This window comes from Nothoprocta perdicaria, unplaced genomic scaffold (genome assembly GCF_003342845.1).
Source record: "Nothoprocta perdicaria isolate Ctin4 unplaced genomic scaffold, notPer1 scaffold_35, whole genome shotgun sequence".
Classification (NCBI taxonomy): Eukaryota; Metazoa; Chordata; class Aves; order Tinamiformes; family Tinamidae; genus Nothoprocta; species Nothoprocta perdicaria.
Window position 1 is genome coordinate 4,425,145 of NW_020455588.1, and position 15,588 is coordinate 4,440,732.

Here is a 15,588-nt window from a genome sequence, read left to right on the forward strand (position 1 = left end):
AATTCGGTGAAGGATTTGGAAGTCTGTATACTGAACTGATTCTCATATTTTTTCTCTGGAGCTTAGCTGCTTTCTTAATTGGGGTTTCTCCAGTTGTGAAACTGATGTAAATAGCATCTATACACTGGGTTAACAGTGGAGACAGAATACGACTACTATAGCATCAGGTATTCTTCGTTGACACAGTCACTGCATCTGTTTCCTGAAACTTCTCTCAACAAATAACTTTCTAGTACCTTAATCTTATATCAGAAACACTCTTAAATGATAAAAAGAAATGTTTTATGCTTTGTTCATTTCACCAGCTGTGCTTATGAGCCCAATGGTTAAACACAGAGATCAGCCATTCCAGCTAGTTTAAAAACTTTCTCAAATTAATTTTAGGCTTTCTTTTACAATGCCAGGGTGCAGACAGAAAGCAACCATTAAAGCATATTCCTTTTCTCCCTCTGGACTTGAGGAGTCTGCAGAGCGATGACTCAGAACAACAAACAAACTGAGAAGCAGCCAGGCTGTCATGACTGCCATTCTAGTGTCGTAAATTTGATCCCCCTTGGAATATTATTTTTAAGGACTGGAAAGACAACAAACTAAATCCTGCTCTCCATTGTTGGAGAGAAGCTCCACATTTACTCTGTTTCTTTGCAACTGTGAGGATATATTTTATTCCCAGGGAAAGCTTTCCTTACAGAGCTTATAGTTAATATAACGGGGAAAAAAATAATATACACAGCAGGTCTAATCTGCTGCTCCTGCTTTACAGCAGTGGGAATAGAAAGTAGGGAGAATGGCTGCAATCACACAACTGAGGGCATTATGTGTGAGCAATGTGTGCCAGCCACTAAAACCCAAAACGTGAGAGTTAATTATTTTTCTCTTTACATTTGATATGACATTCATGGAGCATGTGAGTTACTTAAGTACACAGTGTTATTTCTCCCTTCCTTTCTTTTACTGTGCATAAATTCAATTTACTAAAGTTCTTTATCCCCGTTATGTATGTGCTCTGTACTGTGCATCACACTGCTAAATGGAGGATTAATTAACGCAAAGTGAACTCATTGAGATTTTACCCCCATTCCAATAGTTCCTGTGCTTCCATTTGCTACAATACTCAGGAACTAAAGGGAGGTCTATCTCTCTACCTACCTATCTATCTATCTATCTATCTATCTATCTATCTATCTGCTGCCAGGCTGAATGCCCTTCACATACGACTTGCATATAAGAAATAAGATATCTCCAAAGTCGCTCCATAATGTGTGAGTCCCCTTTCTTTCTACACAATTGGATAGCTGGTCTTAGCGGGGAAGAGTCAGAAGAGAAACCTACACTATTACCTACAGATGACTGAGCAGGATTCTCCTGACCACCTCTTGAAGGTTTTCTCCTTCTCCTAAGTCTAAGTTCAGAGCAGGAGAGAATTTTCTACCCCCATCTGTCACACGCTTCATCCTGGTTCAGTGACCTGCATCATGCCAGAAAAAAAGCAGCTGCTGGAGTCACTTACAGGTCAGAAGTCAGTTCTTAAAGTAGCTGGACTCATTCATTAATTACTTGGAAAATCAGGCCTTGTACTGGCAAAGAAAGCTGATTTTTAGTGAAGTGACTAGTGCCTGATGTGTTTATGATTGCAGGAACATGGAGAAGGTGACAGATACCATTTGTACCAGCTGGAACCTGTGCGTTATCTTGACATGTAGCCTCAGGAGCACTGACCTACAGTAATCCAACCTGGGGATGCCAAGATCCTCTGCAAGGCAGGAAGAATAAAGCTTCCTAGCAGCCTGAAAGCAGACGAATATGCCAAGAGCTAAAGAGAAACAAGGCTCTGCATTTAACTAGACTTAAGGGGGATTCAGATAAGAATCCAATGCTTTGTGTCCTCTGGATGCTGCAAGTATTGTTTACTCACAAAAGTTATACCTCAGCTAGATCTTCAGAACAATTTCCTTTCTAATGAATATCATTTCATTCCTGAAACAGTTTTTCTTTGCTCAAAAATAGTTTCTATTAGAGGTCTTCACAATTTGTTATTAACAGTGAATGGAAATTAGGCATATCCTAGCATTAGAGTAATTAGGGTGGAAGAAGGTCTTAAGAGATCATTTTAGTCTAGTGTCTAGCTAAGCATTGTTTTTTTTAAGCTGCAGTTTGATCATCATTATAGAGTTTCAGGTTATCTTCACATAATTCCTAGTGCACCTCTGATCAGTTTTGTTGCTCTTCTCTGGATTCCCTTTACTACTCCTCATCTTCCCTAAATCCAAGCTGAGTCCTACAAGAAAAATGCTGTACTTTAATGAATGCCACATAGAACCAGATTATTTCACTTGTGCTGCAGAGATATTTCTTCTTTATACAAGCTATTGTAGCTGCTTTTTGGAAGACTATGGATCATAAGCAGATCATGTAGCAGTGATCATCCTGCTCTGTGCTCTGCCACGTCAAAGGCTGCACGTAGGTTCAGCAATATTATCTTGATCTGTGTCCATGCCCACAAAGAGCTTGTCTTTTAACATTAGAGCTGTGCCCTGGCATGACCCCAAGTATGCCACATCTACTTGCTGGCTGATATGAGAATTTCTTGAGTTTGTTGGTTAGTATTTCCTTATGGCCTTCAGCCAGGGATAGTAGCTGGAGAGATGTACAAAGTGGATTTCTTCCCTGAGAGCTGAACAAGCTGCTACAAGTCTCAGTTTTAGGTTTCCCTAAGGTCAATACCCAGGGAAATAATTGTACTGAAAATTGCTTCTAAGCACTCAGATAGAGTCAGAAAGTTGAAAACAAAAATGAACTCTGCAAGACTTCCTTCATTTTCTTTATGGACCTTTAATTTACATATATCTGGATTGGTTAACTTTCATATTTAGACTATCAAATGCAGATATGCCTGTTTGGCAATTCACTCCATTTCTACTTTCAGGCATTTTCTCTGAAGCCTCTTCAGCAGATACCAACATGTTTTTAGTTTTACATTTTAAATGTAAAATAGAAAAAAAAATGTTCACAATGTTTCAGCAATAGGTATATCAAGTAATATTTCCTCCCTTACAGCAACAGTTTTGTACTGATTCTGAAAGCAAATGTTATCAATACATGAAAAGGATTTTCTTTTTACGTACTCTGGGGCCTTGGGGTGCAAAGAAGAAGCAAAAATATTTTGAGAACTAGAAAGTTTTTATTTTGGAGAGTGTGACTGTACTTTCAGATTGCCACATCTTTCTTTTTTCCTGCCACCCTGCAAAGCCAGAGACTTGCAATGATTATAGCTCCAGGTGATCACAGTGTGGCTACTAATTTCTTACAGCATAACTTTATTCATTTCCTGAACCATAAAAACCAGCAAAGGTAGGCTGGGAGATATTTGGGTCATACCTACTGATTTTATTTATATATAAAATATACATATGTATGTGTCTCTCTGTGTATAAAGGTACACATATATCAGATATATTCTCACTCAGGCATCTTTTCTGGGCAACAGGGAGTCTTCAGCTCCTAACAGGATGTCCTTCAGGTTTGTTTACATGTGATAATTTAAATCAGCTATATCTCCTTCATGTATTTAAGTTCACATTGTTGCTCATTTCACTAGGAAAAGGTGCATATCAATTAAAAATAAAGATGATGTATCTTGTATGTTTTACATTTAAATTCAGTTCATGCGTAGCTTTGAGAGAATTTTTGGACTACATGCTATTGCTTCTCAGTAGGTGTTTAACAATATTCATGGCTTTACTTTGGTGGGGAGCAACTCTTTGACAACAGTAATTTTATGCAATTTACAAGATAATAATTGCAATGCAACCTAAAGGACAAAATGCCAGTCTACCAAAAAAATACAAAGTAGTATGCACTTATCTTCAGCAAGAAAATATTTATTCATCCAACAGTGTGTTAGTTTCAAAACTAGTAGCAAGGCAGATCGTAGTATAAATTTAGATACATCACATATGCATTGCACTTGCACTTTGCAAAAAGCCTGTTGTGTTTTAATATTCTAGTAGCTAGCTAATAACTTTCAGCCTCTGAATTAAGATAACATTATTGCTATAATACAGTTACTAAGCCAAAAGTAAGAAAAGCTTTCCTTGAATTACACTCATATAATCTGATTAGCAAACAACATGGAGAAAGGGAGCAACAAGGCTTTTCAGTTGGGTCACCAATATGTTTTAAGTGCTCTGAATCGTGTTACTAGCAATTCTCCTTTAAGAAAAGGAAACAATTCATGACTTTTAAATGTTAGTTTTATTAATGTCCTGCTTTGTTGTTATTCTTGGGAGTCAAACCTTTTAGAGGTAATGAATATAACACACAGGTGGAGGTGAGAGAGCAGAACTCTACAAGTGTGCGTTGTGAAAGGGTCTCATTAAAGACAGTGCAGAGAAAAAAAGATCTCTAAGTAAAGCTGAGTGAGTGAGTAGTGGTAATTTTACTATATTTTGACTTTCCTCTCAAATAAGATTCTGAGTTTTAGAATAATTTGTAGAAAGAGGCAGTGGTTAACTAAATACTGGGAATACTTGGATTCAATATTAGCAGCAGAGCTCAATCCTCACACAAGCGTTTTTATTCTTGCAAAGTTTCCCTGGCATTTGGACACACATTGTGATAAGAAGGCACAATGAAAAGATGGGACATCTTGGGCGTTATCATGAGAACAGTCCAAATACGTATGAAAAATAGCAATAATAGCACTTAATTTCTGAATTGCCTTGTATCAGCTCTGCCACATGCAGCTTTTTAAATCTGCAATGAGACAGAGAGGAAAAGAAATGGAATAGATGATCCATAAAATAATTTTAATTATTTAATGCTAAATTATTTATAGAAAGTATCTTTGAATGGTTTAGTATGTTTGAAATACATGGCTTTATAAGGCTCAAAAAAGGAGTTTTATTTTAATAAAATCTAAAGATGCTTTGCCTGTTATCTTACACGACCTACTCTTTACTACTAGAGTTCTACTCTTAGGGAGATATTTCTAGTGAAAATAGGGAGATATTTCTAGTGAAAATAATTCTTCATGGACACTTCCTTAAACAGTACCATTATCACCCTTTGAGCTTAGTCACATGCTTCTTAATGGGAAGATATTATTATTTCTAAAATTCTTTACTTATTGGAAAGCTAGATGGTCTTCTCCCCCAGATGACCTACAACAAGCAACGCACAAAGAACACTTTAGAGACCACTGGAGCTAGCAAAAACAAAAATAATGTATGGTAAGTTAAACTAGCTGCCTGATGAATCCTGAAAATATTTTTTCCAAAGAGCAGAACAGCTTCAGAAAAAGCAGAAGTGAACCTTAATAAAATAAGCCCATAGCCTGGTATTTTGCCATAATTCCTTCAACAGAAGGAAGGTTTTGAGCTACTCCCATTACCACGAGGGGGGGGTAGTAGCACATCCTGCCTCTGTAATAGATTTTTTTATTTCCATTATTATTATTATTATTATTATCATCATCATCATTCAAAAGAGATAAAAGATGGATATCAACGGGGAGGGAACAGAAGGAGACATGCTGCAAATCCCTGGGACTGGAGATGTCTATTTCTTCCATTGCCCTCACAGAGCAGGTTCTCAAACATTCTGCCCCAGCCTTTCCCCTTTGGTATTTAATGCATCATTTGCTCCTCATCCTGGCTGTTTCAGCTCCCAGTTTGAAGTATCTGATTTACTCCAAATCTGATTTGGAGAAAGTCATATTTATCTGATGTAAACTATGAAACTGAAGACTTAACAGAAAGGCCTGGCTTCCAAAGGTTAGTTCTGAAAATACCTGTATTGTGAGGGACAGCCCCCCTCTCTTCCCTGGTTTGCATTACTGTTGGTTTGGTCCTCCTTTGCACAACACATTTAACTACCAATGACTAAAGCCCATGTGCTGAAGATAAGCTTATGAAAAATACCCAAGGGCAGTCCAATTGTTTTGATGAATAGCACCAAAACTGTTGATAAGATGCAAAATAAATATTGTTTCTGGCATAATTTGTTGCAATCTATAATGTGCTGCACCTCCTTCATGGAGGAAAATCAACTGTTTTAGATCCAATCTATATTCTGCAGAATTTCCTTCCAGAAGTCAGGGATTGTGAACAATTGAATTAATCAAGGTAGATGAAAGCAGAATGATTGGATTGCAATTGTCCTGGGGCTGCTGGCATCAAAAATATGAAGTTATTATAACCAAGGTCTGCAAAAAGTCATAAAACTGCAGCAGTTGGAAAAATGCAAGTGGCACGTGAGAGATATGGTATTATTTGTATACAGAGGAGAGGTCTGGGAACCATCACTGATCTCTAAATAACACAGAAAAGGGCTCATCCTTCACTCGTGAATGAGATCACTGTTGTAATTGATGGCACCTTCCAAAGCAGCTTCGATCATTAGGGCTCCAGTGGCTGAATTAAAATAAAATGAAGGATGCATATTCTGATGCTAAAGCAGTGAAAATGTATTCCTTCTCAGTGACAGATAAAACAGATCATTTTACAAGGAAGTGTTTTACTGCAAGTGTTTCGGCTTTGTAGTTCCCTGGGAAAATGAAGAGTAATGTAAAAATTGGACAAGATGAAACTAGCTGTTTCATTCCAGATATTGACTGCACAAGTCACTTTCAATAAATCCACTGCTTATTGGACTTAAGGCAGCACTTTGTTAGCATTATGAAGGCTGTACAAAACGTTCTGCTTAGTAAGATAGCCTTCTGGTACCAAAATCTGAAACTTATTCTAAAGATATTTTTGCGTATGTTTTTTTTCCAGTGGAAAATGGGAATTGAGTATAACAGGTCTGCTGCAGATTGGCTGCCAGTGAAATCTGGCCATTGAGACAGTTTCATCACCCCACTGTAAAGATGAGAGTCTTGGCCAAGAGAAGCACTACCTAAAGCCTTTCTCAGTGCAGTTCTCAGTTAGTGCAGCTTTGGCAAAGCACAGTTGCCCAAGATGTGTGTCTAGCCTAGGTCAGTCAGTCAGGTTCCTAAGGATGACGGAAAACCCAAAACTGCTTCCATAGGGAGAAAGGGGAAACCATCCTGAGCGATGTTTGCTCTGAAATGGAACGGCGGTAGTGTTGTTAGGCAAGTACTGCTGCTTCTGCAGGAAGATGGAAGTCAAAGCTCCTTGGACGAGTTACCTCTGCCTTGATTCTGTCCCTCTGATGCACGGTCAGGGACATGCTCCGCATGCCCTGGCTTTTTCCCTGCCCAGCAGATGACTTGTGGCTGCCTTGGGCCCCGAGGCCACTCCATGGCAGCGTCAGGGAAGAGGATGGAAGTTTGGGAAGCAGGTTGTCATACTCACTGAATGCTGCTGGGGATCTCCTCCTCACCCCAGGAATAGCTTGATTGCTTTCAGTTGTTCATTTGCTAGTGCTACATTTTTTTAACTGTCTTCTCTGTACTGTAGGTTGACGTGATTACAACTCACCTAGGACAGTGGTGAAAGAGGTCAGCAGGTTTTGTTCTAGGCTAGCAGGCACTTTAGCGCAGTTTAACAGTTTAAATAACAAGTGTTGGAGGCATTTTAGCATGGGAGATCTCAGTTTAGCATGCTGATGCCCACCATAGATGTACCTCAAACTCAGGGAGAGGAATTACCCTCTGGAAGAGCTTCTGCACCTCTGCTTTAGACACTAAACAGGTCTTTCAGACCAGAAACTTAACTTTAAATAACTCACAGTGAATTGCCCAAATCACTATCTATTAACATAACAATCCCTGAGCATAATAGGAGTAAGACTGAATATTCTTGCTCTGCATCCATTTTGGCTCTGCTTTCTGGACTTTGTTATTACCACCTAGCATGAGCTGAAAGCCCTTAGGCTCTTCAGAATTAGCACTAGGAACGCTCTGTACAGAGGAGAAGCTGAACTAGGAGGATGCAATCTCTTGCTTGCCATGTGAGTATTGACTTCTTCTCAAATCTGGCTCAACATTCTACAAACTATACCCCTGATAATCAGGAAAATGTATTCCAAATCTCCAAGAAATGCTGTGATCATATTTGACAATCTTTTTTAAGTGCTGTGATATGAATCACATCAATCTGTTTTTTTTTTTTCTTTTTTTTTAAGTGTAATACATGACATTATCATCAGATACTCCATTTAAATGAAAAAAGCAGGGTATTACTAGCAGCTTAAAATCTGTGAATCATCATAGGAAAAATAGGAAAATAACAATCTAACTTTTGTTTTCTAAGGTATAGTGACTCTCAAATGACATTTTTTTTTGTTAAAAAAAATCTGAAGAGAAGTAATGCTGTTAGTATTTTAATCTTACCTGATTTCATTTCACTTATTTGTGATAATGACATCACATAAAAAGTTATTCCTCATCTAGAATGTTAATTAAGCTAGGGCTTCTACAATAGATACATTTCTGATTCAACAGAGAACATTAGCATGCTATAAAAGCATTGACATTAATGAGACATAGTCACCTGCTTAAAGCTAAGATATCTTTGATGAATATTGATAGAACTTGCTACCTGCATAGAGATGGGGCCATGGCTGATTGATTTGCCTAAAGCAGATATGATGTCGGCCATCTGCAAGCTAGGCCTGTTCCATTAGGGCAGGTTAGAGTGATAGGATCCATCTCATACGGCTTTAGGTGTCAAAGCTCTGTGTCCTGTTTAAGTTCTTCGCGTAGGTTAAGTCCACAGTCAATAAAGACAGAAATATCAGTTGTCACTCCAATATATAAATAGGTACTTCTGCATTGAAATCAATGATGCACCAGTTGCAGCCCTTCAGTCGTTTCCCCATCCAGTCCACGTTTTTCTAACCTTTTAACTGTTTGTAGTACCACTCTATAAGCAAGGCAAATTAAATTAATAAAAAGAACAAGGTAGCAAAAGGAAGGGTAAGTCTCAGCCAGTATATATACAATTAAGTGTGTAATTTTATAACCAATAAAACTTGGATGAAACTCATCTTGAGTTCATTAGGAAAAAAAATAGTGATTCACTGCTATCAATTCATGATCATAGTTAAGACTATAAAGCCATCAATATGGTTAACTGGAGATGCTAATTTTGATCTGAGTTAGCTGAGAGTAAAACAGAGGAATCAGGGGTGAGTGAGTTTCAGCCCCCAAAAGCTACTTTGTCATTTTTTAAAATCAAATATTTCAAAGCTGAGCTACTCTGCTTTCAAAAACTTCTGATTATGATTACCCAAACAGAAGGAAAAACAAATATTTCAAATGCATAAATGTCAAAATGAAAATAACTATTTCTGATTCACTATAGAGTGTTTATATGAAAAGGTTAATATAAGATAGAATATTTATTATCTGAAGTATACAGGAGTTTAAGGATCTTTATTTATTGCCACAGTCCATTATTAAAGACATTGATTACAATTTCTTGGTTTTTTTTTTCTGTTTTTTTTTTTTTTTTTCTGTTCTCTTGACATGCAAAGAGAAAGAACACAAAGAAAGAAAATGATGTTATTAAAGATATAGTTTCCAAAATGCATCTTGTCTTGGAAAAATTATGCTGGTGTGAGACAGTGAATTTGTGAGTGGGTAGATATGTGAATAGGAAAAAGATAAAAAAAAAAAAAACAGCTAAATGATTAATTGGAAAATATTTTGAAAGTGCTATACTAATGCCTTCCATTATTATTACCACAAATAATAATTACTCATCATGGCATGGATAGTTGTAAGGACTTAAGGACTCAGGGATTCAGTCATCTGTGACACTTTGTGAAGGGGCAATTGTGAGTTAATGATTTGATATGTTCGCATCGTTAGAGTTCTAGGAAGAGCAAAAACTGGAAAGGAAAGAAAAACATAGTCATAACACTACTTGTTAATCTAGCATCAGTCAAATACAGAAAATTCAAGTCTCTCCTAATGAAAGGATGTGACCACATTTTCTCAGGCCATTAACCCTTAAGATAAGAGTTGCAGTGGCTATGCAATTTTTTATATTTCCCTGTCCAGTTTCTTTCCCTGTTTCAACGCAGAGAGACTGCAGAGTGCACAGTAAGTGTCCAGCTAATTCAGTATGCCCCAACAACAGGGATAAGCAGATGTTAAGTTTAAAGTGAAGCACACATGTTGTTTCCTATTTTAGCAAGGAGTGTGGCTAGTCCTCCTACTGAATAACTAACTTTTTTGGTTCTAATCCTGCCTCTTGCTAGATGGTTTTGATGGATCTCAGTCTTTCACTACCCTGACCATGCTGCTTACACTTCTGTAAATCTGGTCTAAGTCTTATGTTTTGCAGGAGGAATACTCTTAACTTAAAGGTAAGGTACAACCCCAGCATAAGTTGCTCTATATTTTCATCAACTTTACTCTCTGAGAAACAAAGCTTTTCCAGTTCTGCTCCACCTGTTCATTTTGAACACATCAAAACTGCATTCAGTTATCTAAGTTCAGGTGAACCTAAATTTGCATAGAAGCAAAATGATAGTGTAGTGTGCCAAGAAACATTTTGAGAACCTGTGAGGTTCACTTAAAAGGTAGGTTCCCATAAAAGACGAATGTCTCTTTCAGGAACCATGTCTCCTGAAAGCAAATTAACTTATACATTACCATACAGTACAGGAAGGTTAGACTGAGGAGACTGGTAAGAGGTTATAACGATGTTTTAATTTTTGTAGGCTCCACTAGAAGTGTCAAATAATTGGATTACTGATGAAAATAGAGATACATTTTCAATTAAAAAGGTTGTAGCTTCTTAAAAAGCTTTGAGCTGATAAGTTACAAGACAAAATATGAAAAACTTTTAAACAATTCAAATTTTGTATTTAAAAATGAATTATTACACTTACATAGGAAAGACCACTGGATTTTTTTGAGAGATAATAATTTAGAAATTTTTAGTATTAGGACAAGACTCTTTTATACCACACAGATCTAACACTCCATTAACAATTTTATTAGTATCACAGAATCACAGAATGGTTAAAGTTGGAAGGGACCTCTAGAGATCATCTAATCCGACCCCCGTGCTTCAGAAGGGACATCCAGAGCACGGGGCACAGGGCGGCATCCAGGTGGGTTTTGAAGACCTCCAGAGAAGGAGACTCCACAACCTCCCTGGGCAGTCTGTTCCACTGCTCTGTCACCCTCACTGGAAAGAAGTTCTTTCTCACCTGGAGATGGAACTTGCTGTGTTTCAACTTACACCCATTACCCCTTGTGCTATTGCTGGCCACCACTGAAAAGAGCTTGGCCCCTTCCTCCCTACATTCCCCCTTCATGTACTTGCAGATGTTAATCAGATCTCTTCTCAGCCTTCTCTTCTCCAAACTAAACAGGCCCAGCTCACTCAGTCTCTCCTCATACGAGAGATGTTCCATTCCCTTAATCATCTTTGTTGCCCTCTGCTGGACCATCTCTAGAAGCTCCATGTCCCTCTTACACTGGAGAGCCCATTATTTTAATAGTATTACTATTAACATGAACTTTATGAACTTATCATTTGAAGTTTAGGTTTATTTGCTTTAATTTTTTTCTGACCAACTAGAAACATTTTCTGTTGGTTGGGGTGCATCACAAAGGACTCAAAGCTCAATAAAAGTCTCAGGCACCTAAAGGAAGTCAGAACTGTTCTGAAGACTCTTCCATTTATCTCCTGTCTAAGTCTGAAGACATCTGGGATCTCCTGCAGTAGCTCATCTGTTCACAGGCTTGAACACTTCAGTGCCCACCCCAGTCTAGGCCCTGGGCAGAATAACTCCAAATCTGTTTGAGGGGCAATTTCCTTGCACTGGAAACACCCAGGGTGCACTGGCAAGGTCAAGCTTCTCACGAAATGTAGCATCACCTTTTAGGTACTAGACTTTCTAAGGAAAAAAGTGCTGAACTTTTCAAAGAATAAATCTCTCTCTATGCCTGTGAAAGCTTCCTGGCTCCAGATCCTGTATAGACAGGATATCCAAAAGTCCTAACAAAGATCCTAAGCTTCAGAGAAGAGCAAGGCTTTAGAGATACTTTTTATCAACTATCTTTAGCTGTCTTGTAGGCATCTAATGGTCTCTTAAGGGTTTTGTTCTTAGTTTAATCCCACTCTGAGATACACTATGATCCTGTTTTAGAATCCAAAATCATGTTTTGATGCCAATACTCAAAATACAGGCTTTGTAGCAACCAATATTCCAGCTCCCTTTTTTTTTCTCTATTTTTATTCATGTCTTAAATTTTAAACAAATACTTACATCTTGGTGAAATGAATGTGATTAAAGTGCATGTTTAAAGGGCTTGTTGAATAGAGCATGTCCTAATTGATGCACACGCTCCAAGGGTCTTATTTTTTTTTCCTAAAAATTAGCCCCCTTTCCTTATCTAAGCAATACATAGCATGCTTCTGTCTTCTTTCTGTCTCACTGCATGATGGATGACTGATCAGTGATAAAAGTGCATGTGTGCATGGATAGAAACATGGGAACATTCATAATAAAACTACTAGAGAAAGGGAAAAGTAGTCTTGTGTTTTTTCCACAACAGCTATAAAGTATTTTGCTTTCTACAGGTTGTTGAATTAGTACAGATATGCATTTTATTTTGAATTATGAGATTTTACTGTCCTTATTTTTTTCCACAGTATTTTATACAAGCTGAAAAAAGAAAAAACAAAAAAGAAATAAGAAATAAATAAGAAATAAGAAATAAGAAATAAGAAATAAGAAATAAGAAATAAGAAAAAAGGAAAAAGGAAAAAGGAAAAAAGAAAAAAGAAAAAGAAAAAAGAAAAAGAAAAGAGAAACAAAAAAGAAAAACAAAAAAGGAAAAAGGAAAAAAAAGGAAAAAGGAAAAAGGAAAAAGGAAAAAAAAAAAAAACTACCCCAACACAGGAAATTGCAGCCATTAGTATTATTCTGAGGAAGATTACATGCTTTAATGATATATTGCCAATTAATACTAGAAAGCTTCTTATTGACTACAGCTTCCTGTCTTTAATTTAAGTACAACAACTTCATATTATTGACCAACAATAATTGCACTAGCTCATTGTTAGATGTAAACATATGCTGTGTATGCATTTGGATAATCACATTCATAGAACAGAAAATTTTTATTAATTCATCATACTTTTTACATCTGTTCAAGGAAAGCTGCTCTGCCCCTTGAGTTATAGGGTTAATATTTATTTCTGATAAGGAATTGCCACCAAACTCCATTTTATCAGCTTATGGTGTTTGATTCCAAAACTGTTACAATAAGTTAATATTGCCATGAATTTGTAACAGCAGCCAACAGCCTTTTTTGTCTACTGCTATCATAGCATTGCAAGAGAGCCACATAAAAAATTACTTCCTCTGTAAAAAGCACAGAATAACAAGATGAAATAATATAATCAGTACTGAAACCATGAAAGCAAAGGTAGGAGATGGTAATGAAACAGGCCCTCCTTTTATCTATATCATTCACAAAATAACAAGGACACTAGTCCCTATACAAAAATACTGTTTTCATGGTAGTGATGTAACAGCTATAGGGGATTTTTTTTTCATATTATGCTGTAATAGCTGTGAATATTAGTACTGAGCAAATTCAGTTTTACCATTTAAAGTTCCTAAACCGAACATGAAAAAATGTTTAAATCATGACCATTATAGGAGTATGTATACTCCTATATACATACTCCTATATACATACTCGTATATACATATACCTACAGGAGTATTTGGGAGTTACAAGGCAATAAGGAGACTAAGACTGGAAGGAACATAATCTATACAGCACTAAACATATCAATGACAGAGGCAGATGACAGGGTGAGCATGCAGCTGGAACACAAAAACAAAGTTCTAGATATATGTTGAACAAGACACTCCTGTTGGCAGAGCATGAGAGAACTTAATTTGGTTGGCAAACAAATAAATTCTAATCAAAGTGTAGAAACAGAGAGAAATAAAAAAGACCTGAGAAAATTCTATGAGAATAAAGTTACTGAGTAGTCTGCTTGATCAAACTTAATGAAAATGCTAGCCTATTCCTAGAAATTTCATATGTGTTAATACAAACTTCATTTCATGAAAATAGTACACATTGGCTTGATATTTAGTATTATTTGCAGTTATTACCAACCAACTTCACTGGTACCAGTGAAGTGAAAATGAAAAACAATACCTCTTAAGGAAAAGTATATAACTGAAAATTGGTAAGAAATAATATGAAAAGTATTGGGACAAAATGGAAAAATATCTTCACATTTCAATTTCAGTGGAATATCTCCTCTTATTTGATGTTTTTGGGAGGGAAATTTTTTTCTGAATGCAAGAAAAAGTCTTGGAGAATGTAGTACTTTAGGAACCAGTTTTACAGATTTATTTTTAGAATAAAAATATTCCTGCAAGTAAACAAAGGAAAGCAAAGCCCATCTGCCTACACAGACAAATAACAAGATGGTTATACATGTGAACATTAGTCACAAGAGAATAAAATAGATTTAGATCTTAAAATCACTGACAAAGAGATTCAAGAAATGCTAAGAGAGAGGTGTTGAGAAAAAGAATGCTACCCTTCAGGTTGTTTGGGAAAACAGAAAACTTAGAACTATTTGAAGACTAGAAGGTTTGGTTTCATTAATGGAAAACAATTCCCTGAAATCACAATAATTTAAGGCTGGCATTTTTACAATATATTATTTTAAACACTTTTGGGCATAAAATTGTTTTAATATTCTATTTTTTCAACTATGAAGAGTTAGTTCATGAACAAGTTTTTCAAATTTTAATTTAGTAAATTAAAACTTATTGAAAAAAAATGAAATATTTTGTAAGCTCTGAAAATCATTACTTTTATTAACCTTTTTATTTGTGAAACAACTTATTTTATAAATCAAGCTGTCCCATCTTCTCCCTTTTCTCAGGCATTTAGTCTGTAGGAATTATCATGGTTTCAACATTTATGTTTACTTTTAGAAAAGAGAAGATAGTGCTGTCTAGAGGAAATCGCTGCCTAGATCTACTTGCTTAGATGTTGATGATCTATTGAAGCCTAATGATTAGCATATTGGTGGTCTGTGTTACAGATATACATGCAGAGTGGGTAAACAAAATACCAATTTTGCATTAGCAGAAATGCAAAGTTCTGATTTATGTGCACAAGAAAAAGGCACAAGATAAGTACCCTTGTCCCTTACTTGCCACTATTGTCTGTATGTGCCAGAATGGATCAGAATCAAGTTCTGTCTGTTTGCTCCGTTCTGTCCAATATTTTTACTTAATCCCCAAGGTTATTCATAACATTTTCTGCCAAAAACACTTTTCTTTTTAAATTTTGTTCTTCACTTTCTCAAGTAAATGTGCACTGGTGATAATGAAAAAAAAATTGATTTAGGAATGTAAGGGGAAGAAATCTCTAAAAATGAAGTAGCTTTATCTCAATGTTTTACCAAAGGAGTTCTAGGATATCCAAACTTTTGCGAATGTTAATGAAGAACATGCAAGGAGAGGTAGAATTCCTAGCAATTGTACATTTCCCTCTTCACCTTACTGCAGCATGCCTTTCAGTGCCTGGTGCCGAGGTGCCCATCCTCCTCACATCCCCAGAAGGTAAAGGATGGGCATCTCATCCTTCAGAGCTCCCTGCTAGTGCTACGAGCG